At 40.3% G+C, this 13849-nt stretch overlaps 1 protein-coding gene across 2 annotated transcripts in view; it reads right to left on the bottom strand.

Moving 5' to 3' along the window:
* adcy7 (adenylate cyclase 7) overlaps positions 1 to 8990 on the bottom strand; it is a 54785-nt gene extending 45795 nt beyond the window's left edge. For both annotated transcript variants that reach the window (XM_051378840.1, XM_051378839.1), the window contains exon 1: positions 8834 to 8990. The gene's annotated coding sequence lies outside the window, so the exon portion shown is untranslated. The remainder of the gene's footprint in view (positions 1 to 8833) is intronic.
* Positions 8991 to 13849: the final 4859 nt, after the last annotated feature.

Consider the following 13849-nt stretch of genomic DNA (forward strand, 5'->3'; position numbering starts at 1 on the left):
TTTTAATCGTTTGCCAGCACTAATAGATATAGATAAGTCTGCAATAAGTTTCAGCCTTCCCCAATCCAACCTCTTCTGATACCTACAGCTCAGAAGTTTTGTCAGAAATATTTCTCTCCATCAGTTGAGAGCAAACAGAGCAGTTTGATAGAAAAATGCTTGGTAAATTGGTGAAATAAAAGAGGGTGTAGTTAGTATCTATTCTATACAAGACGATCCATGCAGCCACATCTCCTTTCTTAGACGAATGAAATCGAAGAGGAGCTGGGCTAATATCAGAATATTAATAGCCTTTAAAATATATGTGGCACAGTTATTGATCCCAAGCCTTTGATGTTGATTAAATATGTACCTGAAACACTTCAATAACAATTGTCGCATTGTAGCAACAATAGCATTCAAAATTCAATTTTCCATGAGCTTCTTGATCCAAATACTGAAGGTCCTGATTGAAACCTATAAAGTGGTTGATATGATAATCTATAACACGAATAGAAATGAGATGTGATCACCTAGAGAGAAACTGTCTCCTACAGACAGCTGATATGACCTGCCACCACTAACCTTTGTCATTTTAACTAGCAAAAGCAATGGTCTGGATGGGCTAAAAGGAAGAAGCTGCAAGCTGGATGTTTTGTACACTGCACTTTGCTGATAAGAGATAACAGATTTGTTACCGTCTGAGCTCAGAGAATCAGTGTATTTTGCCACCCAGGGTGTCTGAACAAAGTTGATAACCGGTGCGACCAAATCATTTTTTAGATTCACACACTCATTTTCACTTATGTATGGTGCCAAATGCTTGCAGTCTAGAGCCTGGCGGTCATTAAGGACAGCAGCACCGCAACACCAGCAGGCTTAGGTGGACAAAACGCAGTAGCAGTTCAGTAAAGAAAGGATAAGGTTTCCATTAGCTTTAGCCAAAACCTATCCAATTAAAATATGCCTGGATCAACCCCAATACTGACTCGGGACATCCCTATTTACATTTTAAACTGTATCTAGTGCAGTTTGAATTGTGCAGCCCTACGGTCATCCAGCCTTAATCCAGTTGCACATCCCCCTTTTTTATTAGGGTCTCCAGTGTATTCATTGGATAGGTTTTCTACCAGAGGACCAATCCTGGCTAATCACTCATTAACCAGCCGAGCACAATGAGTGGCTTGTTGAGCATTCTGGGTAAATTCAGACACTCATACAATAACAACAACAAAACAGCATCCACCAAGTGCAGACCCCTGTGTACACGCTAGATAATTACAAACATCACCCTTATTAAGATCCACATGAGAAGCTGATGTTTTAAAGTAAACTTAGATTTACTGTACAGTCGAGTATTATTAACAATATGTATTGTCTTCAGAAATTTACATTCATCAAAAATCTTAAAAATGGGTAACTGTAGTTACAGATTCTTCATGCCTAAGAGCTGTTTACCTGCTGTACTGCAAATTCCTCCTTTCATTTGTGTCCTCAGTTACTAATGTCTTTCACAGGTAAGCTGTTTTTCAGTTTTAAAATGAGTTCTGCAAACTCTGCGTCTCAATGACACTTCTCCAGATGGGGTGCTCTCATAAGCATTACATAATGTCCTTGAACCACAGCAAGCACAAAAAAACACTGAAATTGAAATGGTGAAAAAAGAGAGAGCAAGACACCCACACATCTGCGCCATCCACACTCAAACAAGCATTCACAGGAGGCATGCATCGGCTCATACTGGCTGCAGGGTATTTCAACATTTGACACAGCATTTGATCCAGAAGTAAGCCACACAAGGTTATTTCATATATGTGGCTCAAAGCATTTTACGGCCAACACATTATCTCATCCTAGTGCATTATAGGCATATTATTAAGATTTAGGAGTCTTAAATTCATGATGGATTGTATCTTTTTGGTCATAAATAAATGATTCACTTTGAGTGTGTGCTTACATTGAAAATGATTTTATTGCCAAACTGCTAAAGGCCGATTGTAATTAGTGTTTTCACAAAGGCGCTGTGGGCGTGAAAGGTGCCCAGCAAATTGAACAATTTAACAGACAATAGGTTGAAGAGGCATTTCTCTAATGGCACTCCAAAGCATCCTATCTCAGGCACAGATCCTCTCCAAATGGCAGAAGTAAAAGAGGGCAGAGCCTTTTATGGCCCCTGAAGAGATTTCCCGACCAAGATACATTAGCAGTTTTGAAGAAGTATGACTAATAATTAGCGGTTAGGTGATGTCAAGAGAGTACAGGATGTATACATGTATACAAACAGACGGGGTGCTATAGTGTAGCAATGAGTACACCTAAAAAGATGAAAAACAAACGTGTTCAACAGGCAAACTTGATTTCATATTTTATCATAGACCATTGTTTCTTTGTTGGGCTTCCATCTTTTTTTTTTTCTTCTAAAAATTTTGAAGCACACACATTAAGTTTCTAATTTCTCCAGACACGCTCACTCGTAGCCAAAATCCATGCTATGACGTGTACTGGCCGCCAGAGCTGATTGCTCCTATTCTAGACAACACTCACAATTAACATTTTCAATTCTCTGTGCCTACTTATCTGCCTACTATCTGATCAAGGTTTCAGGCGTCTCCTAGAATACTTTGGACAAGCGGCAGGATACGCCCTGGACAAGTCACCACTTTGTCACAGGACTAACACATATACAGACAAATACTGTAGTGGACATTCACACCTATGGGCCACTTACAGTTTCCAGTTGACCCAACCAGAATGTCTGCACCCGAAGAAACCCCAGACACGGGGCGAAGATCCAAACTCCACAAAGAAGTCCCCTCAAGTCAGGTTCCAACCCAAGACCTCCTTCAGGAGAAGCAAGAGTGCCAACCACTGAGTCACTGTACTGTCCCTAGGGATATTCAGTGTCTTGGAAATTTTGTGTACTTTTGCTAATTGGTGCTTTTCGATAATCTTGTAATAGATTTGTTTAACAATGTATCTTTGTCTTTGTGATGTAGTTCACCAGAAACATTACTAAACAGATGTTGTACCCTCCAGATACAGGTGTATATACACAAAAAAACACATATTTCAAACAAATTATCTCCTTTTAATCTCCTTTTATTATGCGACTTACAATTGGCTGTGGTGATGATTATGTGCGTTATATAAGGAGAAGAATACGCACGCTATCGTTTTGTGCTTTAAATTTGTTTTTAGATCAATTTGTCAAGATTTTGTTTTATTGTGTCATGGCTTGTCAAAAAAAAGAGCAGACCACCAGACAGTTGGCATGTTATCAATGTAGTTTGTAGGGTTTTAGGATGGAACTCAGTGTGGGGAGCGTGCGATGCCAAGTCTTTCCTCAGTCAGATAGGATTTTAGTGAGTTTAAGTTGCTGATTTTAGCAGCATGAATTTGCATGCTTGCAAACTGACGAAAAGTCTTGTCTTTCCACGTGTCAAGAGGTTTAAGTAAGAAAAATAAGCATTCAACATGAAGAAAAATAAAATTGCTTGTTCAGAGATTCCACTGGACAGTTAAAACAGTGAGGCTGAGTCTCCCGCAGATTTGATGACGTCAGTGACAGAAACCTTTGAACCTTGAGTGACTTTAGAGAGCCCGGTCCCAGTGGTGTCCTGCTCATATTCGTTATTTGTCTACAGTGGGGAAGCTTCCTAAGATTTCGCAGCACAATATGGGGGAAATCCTGGGAGTGAGAGATGGAGAGAGGCATCAACCAAGTAAAGGTCATCTCCACCCTTCACGCTAGCCTCTCACGCTTAGGCCAGTGAGTACTGAGATGAGGTTAGCTTCACTTTAAATAGGTCAAACACGCTTTAGCAGTGTAAAAACAATCCAGAGATTATGGTGAAAATGAATCACTGACCGATGATCTGGTGACCAATGTTTCTGCTCTGTTTTTATACCTGTATTTACATCCTTCCGTGTTAAACTCTCGGACATGACACATGCTGTATATACATTGTGTCAGAAGTAATTTTGAGGTTTGAAGCTAAAAGTGGACCACTGTGTCTCCTTAAGGAACATAACTATAGCATCAAAAAATCACTTTGTACAGGTAACACAATTTCTTTCTTAATTTCTTTTTTAAACAGCAAAGGAAAGGGAGAGAAAGAGCATTCATAACATGCATGGCAAAGGCTGAAGAAGGATTAGTGCTGATCTCTGGCTGGAAGCACCAGAGTCAGAGTTAATGAGTCCGATTAGTCCCCTGTGAGTGTTCAGGGATTAGCACACTGTCCACCAAGAAGAACCCCTCTCATTTCAAGCCTGAGGAGGAGAGTGAGCAGAGAGCCTGCCTGAAAGTGGATCACAGAAAAGTAAGGATGAAAGATGAGAGACAAAGAGAGAGAAGATGGGAGAGATGTGTGAAAAGGGAAGAAATGGGTAAAATCATCACATCTATGAGTGGCTAGAAGCATTCGGAAAACATCATGGGGGCTAATGGCAACAGAAAATGCCTATTATGCAAGCAATGGTGGCTCTGTGCGTGTGTTTAGAGAAGAGAGAGCTTGATGGCATTTCTTAACTGAAACAGAGATAGGAAGGAAGTCTTTAGCATTAGAGAGAGGTGCAGCAGGTTTATCCTGGCACACTCCCTTCCGAAAAAGATAGCTCACACATGTATTTCACAATATTCCTTTGAAAATAACGCCGTCTGGGAGGTGGGTGGGGTTTACTGCAGTATTACTGCACAGCATACTGTAGTTCATTTGAACATTCAGAAGAGAAAATAGAAGACAGTTAGCTGCAGAGCATGAGAGATACTGAGAGCAGTACCAGAAGAGAGTGTATCTGTCAGATGGTGTCAACCCTACTTCTAAAGAAAACCTGCAACAAGTCACATTCACATTTCCTGTGGAGGTTCCCCATATTTCCTGTCACGGTCGCTGTAAAGCACAGAACGAGACTATATATGTACTGAATGCGCGTGTTAATAGATCTGTGTGTGTTAGGATGAGCTACTCAAGTCAGCAGCATTCTCTTTAGCACCAGTGATGATGTATAAAAACAACAAATTTGACCACTAATGAGTCTGTTTTGTGTAACTGTAACAAAACTCAGGAGGAGTCAAACTAAACAGACCCAACACTTCTTCTTCTTCCATTGGTTCAGAGGAGAAAAGCACCTATTAGTCAGCAACCATGGCCAAAGCCTAGTCAGACAAACAGTGCACCAAAGGACACTTACTGACAATAAAGATGCCTAAATCGATGCACATTAGTTCACAAAAGCCTAAATGATCTGATTCACTTTGTCCCAGGGACTCCAAATGCATCATGATTTCTACTCTGGTAGGGACATAACAGTGTAGGCAGTTAATATTGTCTGAAAATGAAAGATTCTCTGAAATAAATGCTCCGTTTTGAACAACCCTTACTGACAGACCCCTGAAAGTACTTAAACCTCACTTTGGGAACCACTGCTTTATGCTGCCAACATGGTCAGCTGAGGCTGCATGACAAAGGAAAAAGAAACACAAAACAACTCCACCACTGGTTATTAAGAGCCTCGTCACAAAACAACGATGAGGATAGTAGACTCTAGCGTCACTCTTAACAGTACAGATCTGTTCCAGGGTTTTTTTTGTTTGTGTTTGTGTGCGTGTGCGTGTGTGTCTCTGCTGCACAACCCTCAACAGACGGCCCCTGTCCAGATCCATCAAACTGTAAAATTATTCTAATAACATGCACAATTACAACAAGCTCCCATCATGTCAGAATGAGATACATCACAACATCACAATGGATAGTTGCACACCAATGGCAAATGCCAATGTATGTGTCACAATTGAGATTACAGCTTTTCTATGAAAGGGCCTAGGCATCGCAGCAGTGCATTGATCCACTGATCCATGACCAAGAATTTAAACCCAGCCTATTGTAGTGCCGCTTTGGATCTCCATTATACACAAACAAACAAGCTCCATACCTTAAAATTATTTCCCTGTTTGCGCCCTCACTTGATCTTTAACCCTGTTGCTCAGAGACATAAACCTGTTTGCTTATACTCACTATTCAAGTACTTTTGACTTTAATATGATGAAAATGATGAAGCTCTGTCCTCATCACAGAAAAACAGCTACTGGTAACCCATAGGCATCCTCCATTTACTAGGGCAGAATTTCAAAGGGATTAGTGATGTAATCATCCAAATCATCCAAACACTCCCCACACCCATGCCATGATTGTCATCCAGTATGTATGATCCATATGGATAGAAACATGACGCTAAATGTATCAATGTGCACTGCATTATAGTGGCAGGAACCAGGGTTTACACATTCCCCCATTATTTGCAAATACAATAGTTCCCAGTGCAAACAGCAGCTATTAAACTTAAGCAAATACCTTTAATCAGCAGAACAGCAGTTTCTAGTGAAAGATGTCTACATTACAACTCCAGTTCAGGAAGAGTTACAGCTAAGGAACTGCGTAAAAAGATCATAGCTGATGTTTAATTAAGGAGTGAAAACCCCATATTGACATGAGATAAACATGACATGTTTGTAATACGTTAGAGCTGCAATGATTAGGTAATCAAGTAATCAATGAATTGATTGACAGAAAATCTATCTATTTTAATAATAAAATAATCACTTCATTAAATTTTCAAGCACAGCTTAAGCTTCTCAATGTGAGAAGTTGCTGCTTTTCTTTGCCATGTATGATAGCGATTTAAAAATCATTGGTCAATCTGCTGCTCAGACAAAAAAAGCTAATTAAAGACATCACTGTGATCTTAGAAAAATTGTAATATCATTTTTTCACATTTACAGCTCATTGATTATTACCAAAATTGGTAGATTAATAAATAATGAACACATTATAACAAAGACAGGCAGCATTTGAAGCTAATTTACTGTGTCATGGCATCCTGACATTTGTATGTAAAGATCTTTATTTATTTAGATAGATAGATAGATAGATAGATGGATAGATGGATAGATGGATAGATTTTATTTTTTATTTATTTATTTTATTTATCCCGAGGGAAATTCAATTCAAATTTATTTGCCTAATCAGAATAAAATCCATAGCTGGAAATAAGTTAATCATTTGTTTGTACGATTGTTCAACAGAATCCAGCCATTTTAGTCTCTGCTCCTTAAATTATTTCTTTTGGTTGAACTTTACATCCACACCCTGCAACAGTAATGCATGCATAAAAAATGTTTGACTGGGTTGGGTAAATAAAAACATGGGCTGACAATAAGAGGTAGACACTGACCTGAAGCACCAGTATTTCAACCAGTTCAGGACTACTCCTTCAATACAAATCAGTTCCACTGAAAATTACTGACAGTGGATTATCCAAAGTAATTTTTCCGTGTTGTGAACACCATTAACAAAATTCAATTCAAAAACAAAAAACAAAAACTAAGCAAGGAACAATTGAGATTTTTTTTTTCTAAGTGGAAGTGAACCACCCATTTAAAAAGACCATTGTGTAGGATTGGATAAAGTAGTACCCAGCAGTGTGGTTGCAGACTGCAACTCCCTCGAGTCACCATCCCTTTCCAAGCGCAAAGGAGAAACTACGGTGGCTGCAAAACACGCAAAAACAACTCTATTTAGAGCCAGGGTTAAGTTATCCATTCTAGGCTACTATAGAAACATGGTGGTTCAACATGGCAGACTCCACATAAGGCAACCCGCTGCATCTGTAAATAGAAAAGGCTCACTCTGTAACAAAAACATTACGATCCTTATTTTCAGGTTATTATACAACAAAACATACCTATGAATATTATATTCAATTTCTACCAATAGAGCCTCCTCACCTCAAGGCACTGTTCCATAGTGCAAGAAACAACACTGTGATTATTAATTGTCTATGAAGTCAAACGATGAAAGCTGCACTTGTTCAACATTAAGCCATCTGTAAAGGAACGACCTAAGTTATGTACCAGCTGCAGTAAAACAGAGACTTTATAGTATTATGGAGTTACTATTGTTCAGAGTCTCTTGTTTTATATGGTAGGTTTTTACAAAAAGGCTAAAATCACCAGTGATTCAAATGAGAGGGTACAGGCACTCCGAGCATAATGTTCTAGGAAGAGATGTGAAAAGATTAACTGTTTCAAGTCAGCATCCTAGTAGCAGCACTTATGCATACTTGCAAAAAACAAACATTTCCTGCCCTGAAAATATTTTGGTGTCAGGCTTGGCTCGAAGAACATAGTCACTGACCAGAGACAACACAAGATGACTGCTCTACTAGCCCGTCCTGCAAAAAACTCACTTAAAAAAACACTTTCACATATGTTCTTGTAAATCGGGGATAATCCACATCTAATAAGAAGACATACATTTCTGATGAATCCCAAATATACATAGGACAGGCTAGTCACAAAGTGTCAGGATCATCTTAAGGAGGGAAATAACACATTTACCGAGTGATTTCTAGATATATGATGAGATGCAATACATTGAACTCTGAAGTTAAATACCGGGCAGCTCAATTCAAGCAATGAGCAATAGCAAGTAGCCTCATTGGCTAACTGTTAAGTTAGAGTAAAGCTAGCTCAAGTAACCCGAAATGCACCAAACTCAACATCAATACTGTAGATGACATTAACAGCCAGGTAACAACACGGCGTGAAAATACAGAGGGGGAAAAAATCGAAAATTTAACCTCCAAGCTCTGGTTAAATGTCCACCTTTGATATAATCTTCGGCCCAAATCGAAAGCCTTAAACTTTTGGGCAAGGAAGTCCGTCTTTGAACTGTCTTTGTTTTGAGCAACAATTAACCTCCTTCAGCGGTGTGCCAGCTGCCGCGAGGTTTTCAGGTGGTCAAGTTTCACCAGGTGCCATTATTTTCTATTAAACAAAGTTGCAGCGTCTTACCTGACACATTTCAATACCGTCTCACGTAGATAAATGTACACAGACGACCTGTGGATAGGTGCAGGCTGTGAGCGCGTGTCGTGGTCCCCGTGCTCTTCTCCCAACTGTCAGTCCGCGCGCTGCTCCGAACGAGGACGCTCCTCCTCCATCTCTGTCAAACCACCTACCCACGCTCTCAGGCACGGGCTTTATTTCACTGTAACGCAACTTTCCTTATCAAATAACGTCACGGTACGTGGACTTTACAGTGAATCATCAACACTCAGACTGAGATAACAACTGTATTTGTTTTTTTAAACGTTTCAGATGAGTACAGTTGGGTTTAAAGCCTTCCTGCAGTGAAGAGAGATGGTCAGTGGACATTCAGATGGCACGGCTAACTTTATTCACCTTTCTCCTCGTCAGTCTACCGACAGACCAGCGCTTATATACTGCATTTAAACCACAACTGTAGCGCTGAGGAATGAGGGAGGGCAAGAAACTGTACTTTCAACTTTCCAACACCAACAAACAGGCTGCAGGTTGTAGCATGGACTTACCAAAATGTGCTTCACTGTCTTAACACAGAAGATTGCTCTACAGTGAGCGTGACATCTTGTAGCTGCAGTGGTCATTGTAGAGTGATGATAGATAATGTAAGGTGGGCGTTATTGCTGGCTCCTTATTAGTTTTACTCTGGGTGATTCTTGTCACATTTGGGAGAGAGACAATAAGGGGGTTGTGGTGTGCTTTGGTGTGATGCTCTCCCTCCAGCAAGCACTCAGCTCAACAGGTTTTCTATGTGCAGCTGCTCATTCAGTTGAAATATCAGGATATCATCAGTCCATCACAAAAACAACGCAGAGATAAACCCTCCAAATGCAATATATAAGCCCAAACTCTGTGGATTCAGACTTGGAGTGATGACTCCATCTACAGGTTAGTTGTTGTACTGCAATGACAGAAGGGGGGTCGACATATTGAAGTGTGTGTTGCTGTGATAGTTCATAAAATAAAATAAAAATCTTCTCCAATCCCCAATTAAACAATAACGGTGGCATTTCTTCATAAATAAACACACACACACACACACACACACACACCCAGAGGACACCTCAGCTCAGTTGTACAGGCCAGATGTGTGCACAGTGACAGTAAGTCAGTAGTGCACAGTGCAAATACTGTTGAAACAAATATGATTAAAGTAACAGGTTGCATACATGAGTTGTTTCTGTCACAGAGATTCTGATGCTATGTGTCTGGTGTCAATGCTTAATCTCTATTTGGGCTTCCTGTTCAGAACTTCTGTCTGATAGTTGCCATAGTGTATCTTCTTATCACAATGATGGGAACAAACCACATGACAAATGCAGTTGGGCTGGGCAAGTGCGACATCATTTTAGTCTGTATGTACTGAGCCAGAGCGTAAAGAGCAGTTCTTCACAGTTCATCAACTCATTCAAGGATTTAAGGTTATTTCATTCTTATTTTACAACACAGGGTTGCATAATGACATTCAGCTCATAGTTCCCTTTATGCTACTCTTGAAACAAAAAATATATAAATACAAAATTCATTCATAAGTAATAAAAAATCACCTGAAGGTCAGAATCATGTTTTCATTACCTTGGATTGAGCTGTTTTTATCTACAGAGGGAGCAGGTACAACATGTCATATGGCAATCTATCTAATTGTTGTTGAGATATTTCAGTCTAGACCAAACATGTAGACCAAGCAACGCTGCCATCCTCAAAGGGGTCCCGTCCCATCTTACACACCTACAGATACACAATTCATGAACGTGTCATGATGGGTTCTTTGTTGTGATATCTTCAAAGTGAAAATGTTTTTCCGAAGGACTTTTGACTGACAAGAAATGTTAATAATCATATCACACAGAGGCTCTGGCTTACAGGTGCCCTTGACACTGTGAGGCCCTTGGCCTGTGCCCAGCAGGTCCGGGTGTTGATGAGTATGTAACAGTTAAAAATGTTCAGGTTAAATCCTGCTAAATGGGATAACTATGCCACCTGCTGGTTTAAATGTATACCTGCATAGAAAAAAGTTAGTAATGGCAAAGGATTGTTAGGCTAATGGAGAGCCACCCACAATTCTGAGATTCCCCTACTAGAGTTAGAGCAATGTTTTTCATATCTCTAAGGTCTCCCACATAAGAAATGGATTCTTGTATTTAAAAAATGGACTGCAAAAGCTGTAAAACTGATAGATATTGTGGCACACCACATAAATGAAACACAAGAAAGCCAGGCCAAATGGCAGATCATACACCTGAACTCATGTAAATTCATAATGCAAGCTCTGATTGGTCCCAAATATGGCGTGAGAGTGGGCAGTGGGTTCTTCTACATGTCTGAGAAAGCAGAATGTGAATATCATTCCCTGTTTTGTTTTGTTTTTTCTTGCTTTTTCCATCTTCTGTATGAAAAGTCTCTCAGCCAACTTATCCTCTATGACACAAAGGGGCATGAACAAAACTCAGTGCACATCAATCCCTCTGAAAGGCACTGGAATTCTCTGTGGTCACTGCAGGTCCCATCACTGCAATATAAGTGTGTGATGTGTCTGTGCTCTGGCAGAGCAGCTGATTACTAGTACTGGTAAAAAAAAAAAAAAAAAAATAAAAAAACTTGCAACATCCTCTTCATTCCCCCTCACTCAAAGCATAAAGTTTGGAGTCAAAATTATTTCATAATTTTAATGACGTTTACTTATTTTGTCACATATCAGTATATATACAGGGCCACTCTTGCTCCTGGGCCGGGTGAATAGACCGGCAGTCGATAGCTACAGTACTTTTGTTTGTGTTCTGACTCAATACATTTTGAGGATGTACTGAGATGGTGTTGTACTGGACTGTGCTTTATAATAATAATAATAATAATAATAATAATAATAATAATAATAATAATAATAATAATAAAATTCATATAACATCGTTCAGAGCACTTATAAAGTGCTTTACAACACACAGAACACATTACAAAACAATATTGTGCAACTTCTGTAAAAAAAAAAAAAAAAAGAGAAAAAAAAGCCCAACAAAAGTAATTTCACATTTTATATATTCCAATAATTGTATTGGCTTTTTTAAAATGCACAAACATACACTGCATATGCATCCTCTCCCCAAACCGCCCTGATCGATTGACTGAGACCCATCCAACCATTCGGAGGGACTAACGGGAAGGAAGAGGAGGGAGCGAGATTCATGCCAATAAGTACGTTTTTAAACGTATGTGCATGTAACACAGGCTACTTGCCTTACACACCTCTGTTATTTAAGACATACAAACACATAGTCTGCACAGTATTCCATATTAACGCTGTTATACGTATTATTATACTTATTATAGCTATACAGTACAGCTTGTAAAATCCAAGCTCCTGCAGGCTCTGTCTGTGGTCCGTATAGCCTTCTATAACCATAATACAATATTGTGTAATATATAGCTATTGCACATATAGTTATAGGCTTCATACTTTAACTTACGACCGCTGGATTTGGAACACAGCGCTGCGTACGTACTTTCCAAACGGACGTGCTGTCAGAGACTTTGTCTTCGATCCCCTCGATTGAAATTATTTGAAAATTTCCCGCCACTAGCATTTTAAAAAGAAAACGTTTAAAAAAAAAAAGAAAAAATATTTTTTTAAACAAATCACTCCTGACGTCATTTACGCGGTCATTTCCATTCTAGAACGCTATGACGCAGCTGTCCTTTGATGGGACATCAAAGCCATTAGAAGCAGTGAGGGGATTTAAGGACCCTCTGAACGGATACACAAGGATTCTTAGTTATCAGTAGATATACTATCAGCTATATTCAACTCCCATTAATACGCAGATATGCCCATTTTAATGTTAGGTCTAGTTGTGGTTCCTTGGATCACCAAGACTGCAGGTCGCCTCATCAGATCTGGACTACACCCCAGTTCACCTGAGGTTAACCCAGCAGAACCTGTGCTCCATGAATCACCTCTGGACGTACCAGCAGCTGATACAGACAGGAGGAACAGTAATGTCACTTTGCCATGTGAGGATAATGGCACAGGTTTGGACTGTCTGAGTGATGACACTCAGCTAAAGAGAGAAGAGCAGGATAGCACCTCTGCATGCACTGGCCCTGTGATTCACAGAGGCCATTCTGACAGCCAGGGGCTTGAGCTTCCTCCTCGGTCTCCCACCATGTCCCTATATATGTGCCCCGATGTCTCTGGTCCAGCGATTGAGAAAGCCTGGGAGAATATCGAAACATTTGACCCAGAGACACCACGGCCTGCTGGCAGACGGTCGGAAGCGATTGCAGCAGTTTTCTCCACAGCTCAGGCAAAAGCTCCTGCAGTTTATTCCATGACCAAAGTTACAACCTTGACATGTATCGTCAGGCTCAGAGAAATAAGCCTGATGTTTTTGTCCGTTTCTCGGCAAAGAATTGTGGCTTTTTTCTCCGTGGCTGGACGAACAACTTTAACTTTTTTAAGCAGGGCCCGAGCAAAGATTGCAGCTCGTCTTTCCACAGCTGAAGCTGTTCAGAGGGCCCATTTCTCAGACCCGGAGCAACCAGCACTTGTGGTTCTGTGTGATTGGATCATCATAGCTTCATACATCCTCTACAGGTATGTTGGAATTGCTTTGTCCCGGATCCAAAGACGCATGGAACTACTACTGGCCCAGGCCCGAGCGAGAAATGAGGCTGTTTTGTTCAGGACCAGGGCAAGGATTGAAGCTATTCATGACTCAGTCCATGGTGCGTGGGTTGCTTCAGTTGCAAACATTGAAGTGATCTACAGGGAGTTTGACCTGCACTCTCTGCTTTACACTTTGGGCTATACTGTCATTGAAGCTCCTCATACTTTCTCCAGGTATGCTGCAGCTGTTTTTTCCAGGCCCCGAAGAAGAATGGCACCGGTGTTTTCCAGAGCCCGAGCAAGAACTGCAGCTGTGCTTTCCAGAGCACAGGAAAGGTTCCCACCTTTGTATGACAGGCTCTCAGCAGGAATTGCAGCTATGTTTC

The sequence above is a fragment of the Dicentrarchus labrax genome, unplaced genomic scaffold (assembly GCF_905237075.1).
Source record: "Dicentrarchus labrax unplaced genomic scaffold, dlabrax2021, whole genome shotgun sequence".
Taxonomy (NCBI): Eukaryota; Metazoa; Chordata; class Actinopteri; family Moronidae; genus Dicentrarchus; species Dicentrarchus labrax.